This window comes from Condylura cristata, unplaced genomic scaffold (genome assembly GCF_000260355.1).
Source record: "Condylura cristata isolate star-nosed mole 26May11 unplaced genomic scaffold, ConCri1.0 scaffold00028, whole genome shotgun sequence".
NCBI classification, from domain to species: Eukaryota; Metazoa; Chordata; class Mammalia; order Eulipotyphla; family Talpidae; genus Condylura; species Condylura cristata.
This window is the reverse complement of record NW_004567129.1, coordinates 11,555,099-11,563,020: the sequence shown is the minus strand read 5'-3', so window position 1 is coordinate 11,563,020 and position 7,922 is coordinate 11,555,099.

Sequence of the window (7,922 nt, the reverse complement as noted above, 5' to 3'; positions counted from 1 at the left end):
GGGACCTCACCCTGATGACCCCCACAGAATCCCGAGAGGACCTGGAGAAGGACCAGGGTTAGGCCTTTCTCCCAGCCTCCGCCAGGCCCACTGTGCACCCAATTCCAATATTTACCACATGGGGCCCAAACCAGGGCAAAGCAGGAGAGAAGCCAGAGCAAGCCCAAGGTGCTGGGTCAGGGAGCTGTGAGCTGTCTGCTCTCTTTGCTTTTACTTTTTCCCAGAGCTCTAAGTCCCACCCCACCCTCAAGGCCACCCCTGACCTAGGTCCACGATTGCTTTGCCAAACGTGTCGTTGACTGCCTCTAAGCCTGACATTGCCCAGTCCCTTGGGAAAGAGAAGTACCCGGTCTCTGAAATTTTGATCAAACCTGTTAATTTCTAGTTCAAGTAGTCCAAGTGGTGTCTGTGGAGGCCCTGGTACCATAATGGGGGCATCAGGTGCTGAGGGGTCTCATCTAGCCCAGGTGTCGGGGTCCCCAGAGCTGTGCACCCAGGAGCTCAGTTTCAGCACACAGTCCAGAGCCGAGAGCTTTAGGCTGAGTCTGTACCTCTCAGGAAACCTCCTGAGCAAGGAAAAGGCTCAGCTCCCTCTGGAAGGGAGCTCTGAGCCAGCCCAGGCAAGTGCCATCAGGCATGTAAGGGCAAGAAGATATCTCTTTGGCTATAATGAACCCATTCTGCTTTAAGTCAATCTTTAGTTACCATTATTGTAAAACTTGTAGTTTCTCTTCAGGGTTTGAATTCTCACCATGGAATGGCCCATTGAGGGCACGGAAATGTCAGGATTGATATTAGGGAACAGGAGGAGAGCAGATGAAGGCCAGGGGTACGGATGTGCCCTGAGGCACCTCCAATAATTTGGGGTCCAGGGTTCGGGCTTCTGGAATAGGACCCTCTAACCAGGCCAGGCCCCTTTTAGGTCCCAGGCACCCACATGAATAGAGTGGCCCTGTCCTCAGGGCCTAGATAGTGAGAGACACTGACCGAGCAGGGACACCATGAGACGGGTCCCCCAAAGTGGGAGGGGCTGCTGCAGTCAGAGTCGGGGCTCCTGGGTGAGAAGACCCCAGGTGAGAACTGAGTGTTCTCCAAGGCCTCGGCCCTGTGCTCCCCTGGGAAAAGCAGGTCAGGGTGAGCAGGCGGCTTCCGGGCTCAGGACAGTCACCCTGGAGGAGCTCCTGGGTGGGGCATGTGGGGGTCGGGGTGACTGGGGCCCTGGGCAGGCAGGAAGCTCCAGACCTGTCCCTCCGCTCCCTCTGTGTCTCCCTGTCCTCTGTCCCTTCACAGCCTGTGTCACCATGGAGCCCCAGGGCACCTCCAGGGGAGGTCAGGCTTCAGGGGCAGAAGATGAGAACCCCAGGGGGGTTCACACAGGGACCTGTCAGCTGTGGGGAGGCACTTCCTGTCAGCAGGAAGGAGGCACTGAGCAGAGATGGGGCGAATCTCAGTAAGGGCCGTTTGAGATCACAAATCAGTCAGTTCTGTTCAGAGACAACACATTCAGCTTTAAGAGTGAGCTCAAAAAGCAAGAGAGATGAAGCTGACACGAACACACAGGGCTCCTTACAAAATCACACGTGATTCCAAAAGGGTGAACTCCACTCTTGACAATGAAGAAGAAAGCAAGTTAATGAAGATAGGACAGACCGAACCTCCTCTACGAGTTTCTGGCTTCTGATTTTTTGAGACAACGTTGGTTTACAAATCTGAACACGCTTCACAGCTATGTTAGTCGCATCACCCCAACGACACCCACCACCCTCCACAAGGCCCCTTTGCCCCTTTTTCCCACCTCCTCCCTCGCCCTGTGAGGTTCTCAGGTCAACAGTCATATCCGCTTAGGTCTTCCCTGACTCTGTCTCTCTGCATTCCACACACCAGGGACAGCATCTGGTATTTGTCTTTAGCATCTTTAGCAGAGGGCTCTGGAGTCCCAGCTTGGCCACAGGGGCCAGCGGTGCTCCCCGAGACGCTGGGGCATCCTCCCCGTGTACCAGAACACCGGCCTGCATTGATCTCTGAGTATGTTTAGAAATCATTTTCTCTTATTGTAAAGTAATCCAGGTAAATTACCAACAATTTATGAAACAGGGGAAAAAGAGCAAGATACTAATTACTTTCTTCCATTACTACTCCTCTGATGGGAAATGCAATCAGAGGCAGTGAATACTATCAGCATTTGATTGTGTCTCAGGCAGGGAAATAGGGTGCTGAGGCTGTACATTCTGTATTTTTATACAGAATCCGTGCTCTACCATGCGTTACCTGTTCACTTTCTATGTGGCATTAATCATGATCTATTTTCCAGCTCTGGGAAGTCAGCCCTGCCCTGGCCGCCCAGAGGCCTGGGAGTGACCAGTCTCCATGGCGCCTTCCTCACGAGAGAGCCCAAGGTCAGGACAGTGCCCCAGCTCCTGCTCGAGGGGCCAGAGGCCAGCGCTGGGGACAGGGTCATGGACAGGGAGCATCTGGCCTACGTGACTGGGGTCAGGGAGGAGCTGCCGTGACAGGCCGAGGGGAGCTGGAGGCCCCAGGGAGGACAGGCAGAGCAGCAGCTGGAATGTGCTTCGGGCCCCTCTGCGGCTGTTTCCACAGAGGCACAGGCTGGGCCATCTGGCTGGAGCCCAGTCAGGATCATGGCCTTGGGCAGGGGGGCAGTCCAGGCTATTTGGGGGCAGGAGAAGCAGCCAATATATGTGTGCATGGGGGATGGGCAGTGGGCAGAGATTGAAGGGTTTCTGAGGCTCCCCCCCGGCCCCCACCCTGGATCTGTCCCAGGAAGCAGAGCTCCTCTCCTTGGGGCCTCGGGTGGGCGGAGCTGGGCCTCCTGGTCCAGGCTGGGGCTGCCTGTCGGGTCACTGCTGCCTGTGTCTGCCGAGTCCCCTGGAGGGGGTGGGGCAGCCGACACATGGTGTCCATGTCCACCATGTTCATGACAGGGCCTTCAGACCAAGAAGCTGTCAGCAGCACCCACGTGGCCCAGAACCGAGGGATCCCTGCCCCATATCAAAGCACACCTGACACCAAAGCACAAGCCACGAGAGAAAAATACCGAGAACTTGTGAAAATTACTGTCTTCCTGCAACAATGAACATTGTCTTAAGAAAGTGATAAGACAGCCTTCAAATTTTGCAAGTCATACATCTGAAGGTCATTTAATATGCATAATATACAGAACTTCTTAAACTCGAAAACCAGTTGGAAATAAGGGACAACGGACTAGAATATCTTATTTTCTAAGGATTATAGTCAGGATGGCCAACTCTCACAGTGAATCACCTCATCAGGGCAAGGGCCAGGAGGGGCGCCCGAGAAACTCCCCAGGGGAGCTCTGGGATCCGTCGTGGCTCTGGAGACAGGGACAGTGGACTGGAGCCCAGTTGCTGGGGCCTCACCCTCACTCTCTCAGGCCAGGACATGCTATAACACAGGGCTCCAGGGAGCTTGGAAACTATGATGAGGAGTGCAAAATCATTGCACTGATTTCATTTAATTATGCATTAGTTGCATTCATGCATTTACTATGCAGTGGGGATGATGCTGCATTTGCTGTGAATAATTGTGGGTAAAGCTAATAATTATGGGATCTCTAGTTTCATCATCCCACTGGTGTAAAGGTTGAAGATTTAAAATATGTCCACAGACTGATATACAGTAAGCTGCAATGACAGTCTTGTATTTGAACTGGAAATCTCTCTATGAACCCATGAAATGTACTAATATTAAAAAAAATTATGATTAAATAAATCTGGTCTCTATCCACCAAAAGGCCTAGAAACAATGACCAATATAACAATCATGACTCAATAGAAGTAAAATTGATTTTGGTCACCTTGGAGGATGAGAGGGCACAAGTCCTCAATCTTAAAGCCAAAAATACATAAAGAAATATTTCCGTGAATGTTCAATATGCATAATGCCATCGGTATGCATGATCTCTATGAGCTCATGGGGAGACATTCTGTGAGAGGATTTTATTTAACCTATGGGAAACTTGAAATTAAGTACCCATTATTTTGCAAGTCCTCGAGATACAGGCCTCCAGCTCTGGGGTCCTGACAAAGAGACACCAGTCCTGACACCCCCTGCTGCAGATACGCCTGGCAAAGGGAAAGGCCACAGGGTAAAGTCTCTAGAGGCAGCTTCCAAACCCAGAAAATCCAAGGATGTGGGCACCTGACAGGACAGAGGGGCCAGCCTGTCGCCCTGCAAGGAGGAGTTACAGCCACTCTGTTTGGGGATTTTGCAGGAACTGGATAGAATCAGGTACATATGCAGATGGCATGGAGGGTTTGAGGTGGGGGTGCAGGGGGCTCAAGGCAGAGAAAGGTGCTGAAGCATATGGGGAGGGACAGGCCAGCCTGGGGGTCCTCTTGGTCCCAGGCCCACCCTGCTGGAAGGACTCATGGCCTGGAGCACTCCTGCCTCCCTCAGAGCTCCTTGGGACAACCCAGGAGCAAAGCAGCAGAAACCAGGCTGAGAAGTGAGTCTGCAGCAGGTGTCCTGGACTCTCCCTCAGGGACCCCTTGAACAGGGAGGCCCAGACCCAAAGGCCTCAGTTGACAAACGGGGGATCTGGGGCTCTGAGCCTGGAAAGGGAGGGGCACGCCGCCCCCTGGTGGGGGACAGGGGCACTGCAGCCACCTCTCCATTCTCAGACACACAAGCAGTCGGGTCTGTACAGAGGCTTTATTGGGGACGCTGGAGCTGGGATGGGAGGGTCAGAGCTTAGTGTTTGGCGATGGTCTCCTGAATCCAGGGCAGGAGGCATGTGACACGGGGACACAGGATAGGCTTACTGGCGGAGTTCAGTGTGATGCTGTAGGATAAGATTCCAGGTCCCTTTATTCCTGCAGACCAGAGGGCCACCAGAGTCTCCCTGTGGGAGGAGAAATGATCTGTCATGATCCTGAAGTGGGTGCTGGACACTTATGTGCCCTGGCCGGCTAAATACAGGTTGTACCAAGAAATGACAGGTGGGTTCATTAGCAAGCACCAGAAATTTCCAGCTCAAGGCTGCACAGCTTTGCCACCTACCAGGGGCCCAGAAGCACATCTGGAAAACAGGATCATGCCATGTAGGAGATGTCTCCCCCAGGAGACGGGCCCCGACCCCACCACCAGAGTTGTCACAATGGGACATCTGTTTGCTGACCCTGGGCCTCAGGACACTGGTGCTGATTGTGAGGGGAGTCTTGGGGCAGGGAGTGGCCCTTCCAGACTACGAGAAGGACACACAGTGAGGGGCTGGGCAGAGCCGCCAGGCCGTATCTTGGAGGTGGTGACACCGTTGCCCCTGGCACAGATCACGTCATCCATCAGTGACAGCCTCGCCCCAGTACTTCTTGCACTCAGACATGGGCAGAAGGGGCAGGGACGCCTCCTGCAGTGAGCTTGGGGTCCTTTTGGCTGGAAGGACAGTGGGACCAGGAAGGGGTCAGAGCCCTTCATGTCCCAAACATCTGTGCAGGGACCAGGGTCCTGCGAGTTCCGCCTCCCGATCCCCCTGCCTACTGGACTGTCCACATGCTCCTGCCTCACACAGTGTGTGAATGTGAGGCCACACCTTCTGTTAACGACACACATGTCTGTGGATTTCGCCTTCTGTTTCTCACATAGGCCGGATTGACTTTGCTCTAAGCACCGTTGAGCAAGCCTTCCTGGCCAGCCTGGTGTGGCCTGGGCCCAGGCTTGGGGGCTCAGGGGTCGCACCCTCCCCCTCAGGGAAGTGGATTGACATCCCTCTGACTAGAAACCCACTCTGGGGTGACAGGGTTCTCCCTCCCCACTCCCCCTTCCTGGGGGCTGCTGTCCTGGGGAAGGACCAGCTGGGTAGCCCTGGCCTGGGCAGGATGCCTCAGGACTCTAGAAGAGACCACCCCTGGCACAGATTATGTGACCTGTGCCAGCCCTGGGGAGCAGACATCAGGCTGGACATAAAGGTGTGAATCTGGAGTTCCTTCCACCAGCAAGAACTGGCAGGTAGCTGTACCCCTGCCCACTCAGGACTGGGGTATCCTGGTTGGATGGGGTGCCAGGACTTCCTGAGCTGGTGAGTGAGGCAGGGCCTGCTGGGTCCGAGCTGTATTAGAGAACATCACTGACCTCACGTCCACCACATTTGGAAGGTTTTCAGTGAGAGGTTTATAAAAAAGCAGACACAAAACGGACTGTGTCAGGTACATGAAAATTGCAAAAATCCTCACTGTCCCACCTGCTGCTTGGGCAGCCTGCCACGGACCCGCCTCCAGGGTGCTAGGCATGCTCACTCACCCTTGGGGTCTGGGACACCCCAGCCCGTGATGACACACTTGGTCCCAGGGGGGAAGTTGTCCTCAACTTTGGGCAGGCACACAGGTGACACTCTTGGGGAGAGATGCACAGGTGTCGCCAGCTTCAGCAGGGAGATGTCGTTGAGGATGGAGCCCGTTGAGGATGGAGCCCGGGGAGTGGGTAGGGTGCCTGAACACCTGTGGGGGAGCCCAGGAGGAGGTGTGAGGCCTCGGGTCCATCAGGGATCTGAAGGACTCAGGAGACAAATCCCTCCCATGGTCACTCAGGGACATAGGTCAAGAGCATTGACGTGAGGCCCTTCCACTGGCTCCCGCCTCACAAGCACCTGACCAGGTCACCCCTGTGGCAACCCCTCCAAAGAGCCTCAGGGCCTCTCCTCAAGGTCTTCTTACCTGGGCAACTTTCAGGATCTGGATATTCACCCAATTTGAACGCCGGTCGTCCAGCCCAGCCATCACTGCAGTGGTCTCTCTAAGGGAAGAAGGGGTGTTGAGGAGGGAGGTGGTGACACTCCCCGCCCCCACCCCTTTCTTGTTCCTGGGTCTCACGTGATATTGCAGTGGACAGCAGTGACCACCCAGTGGTCGCTGATGAGGGAGCCCCAGCAGGAAATATCACTGTGACTTTCCTGGAAGAACAGAGCATGGGAAGCACTGGCCAAACAAGAGCTACACTGGCCCAGGCCACAGCTCTCACCCAGCCACAGCCCTGCTGGGCCTGAGCCCAGGTGAGCCCTGTTCATGGGCAGGGTCCCACTCACCTGCAGAGAAACGAGCCAGGGCCAGGAGCTGGGACGCACTTTCACTCCATTGACGATCCTGGCCATGCTGCTCATTTTGGAGTGAAGGCCACTGACCCCACCACCTAGGGGAAGGGGGGTCAGCGGGTAGAGCTGAGAAACCTGGTTGCTGCACAGCCAGTGAGGCCCTCACTGCCACACAGGCTTCCATGCTTCCCAGGAACCCCAACTCAAAAGTGGAAGATCACACACCCCCGCCTGCTGGGCCCAGTCACCCTCCCAGGGATGCAGAGGGACAGGCAGCTCCATCCGGGTCCCCCAGCCCAGAGGGGCAGACACAGGCTGAGGAATCAGGGCTCCCTGCCTCTCCCGACCATGAGGCCTCACTGGTGCCTTGCAAACCCTGCACAGCTGAAACCAGAGATTAGCTGATCAGCGATAAGCTGATGGCAGTAAAGAATCCCAGCAGACCTTCTCTGGCAGCGGAGACCCCAGCCCTGGCAGTAGCGGATTCGAGCAGACTCCACCCTGGCAGAGCCAGAAATTCCGGCAAAAGCCCAACCGTATAAAAACCCTTTTCCTCACTCTACTGGAGCTGAGAGCTGCTCCTCAAGGCTGCTGCTAAGTCAAGTCTGCTTCCATCGGATACTCTTGATCTCCTTCTTTTCTAACATCCTTCCTTGCTGGGACACCTGGGCACCACCCCCCACCCCCGCCCCTAATTCTCCCAGGTTCATTTTATCCAGTAAAATGGGGAGCAAACATTGCTCACCTCACAGGCAAAGCTCACTTGTGCTAAGGTTCTACATTAAAATCAGTGAACCGGGCCCTTACTGGTAGCGCACTATGACGCTATCTGCAGCCACTGCAGTACAAGTTTAATCCC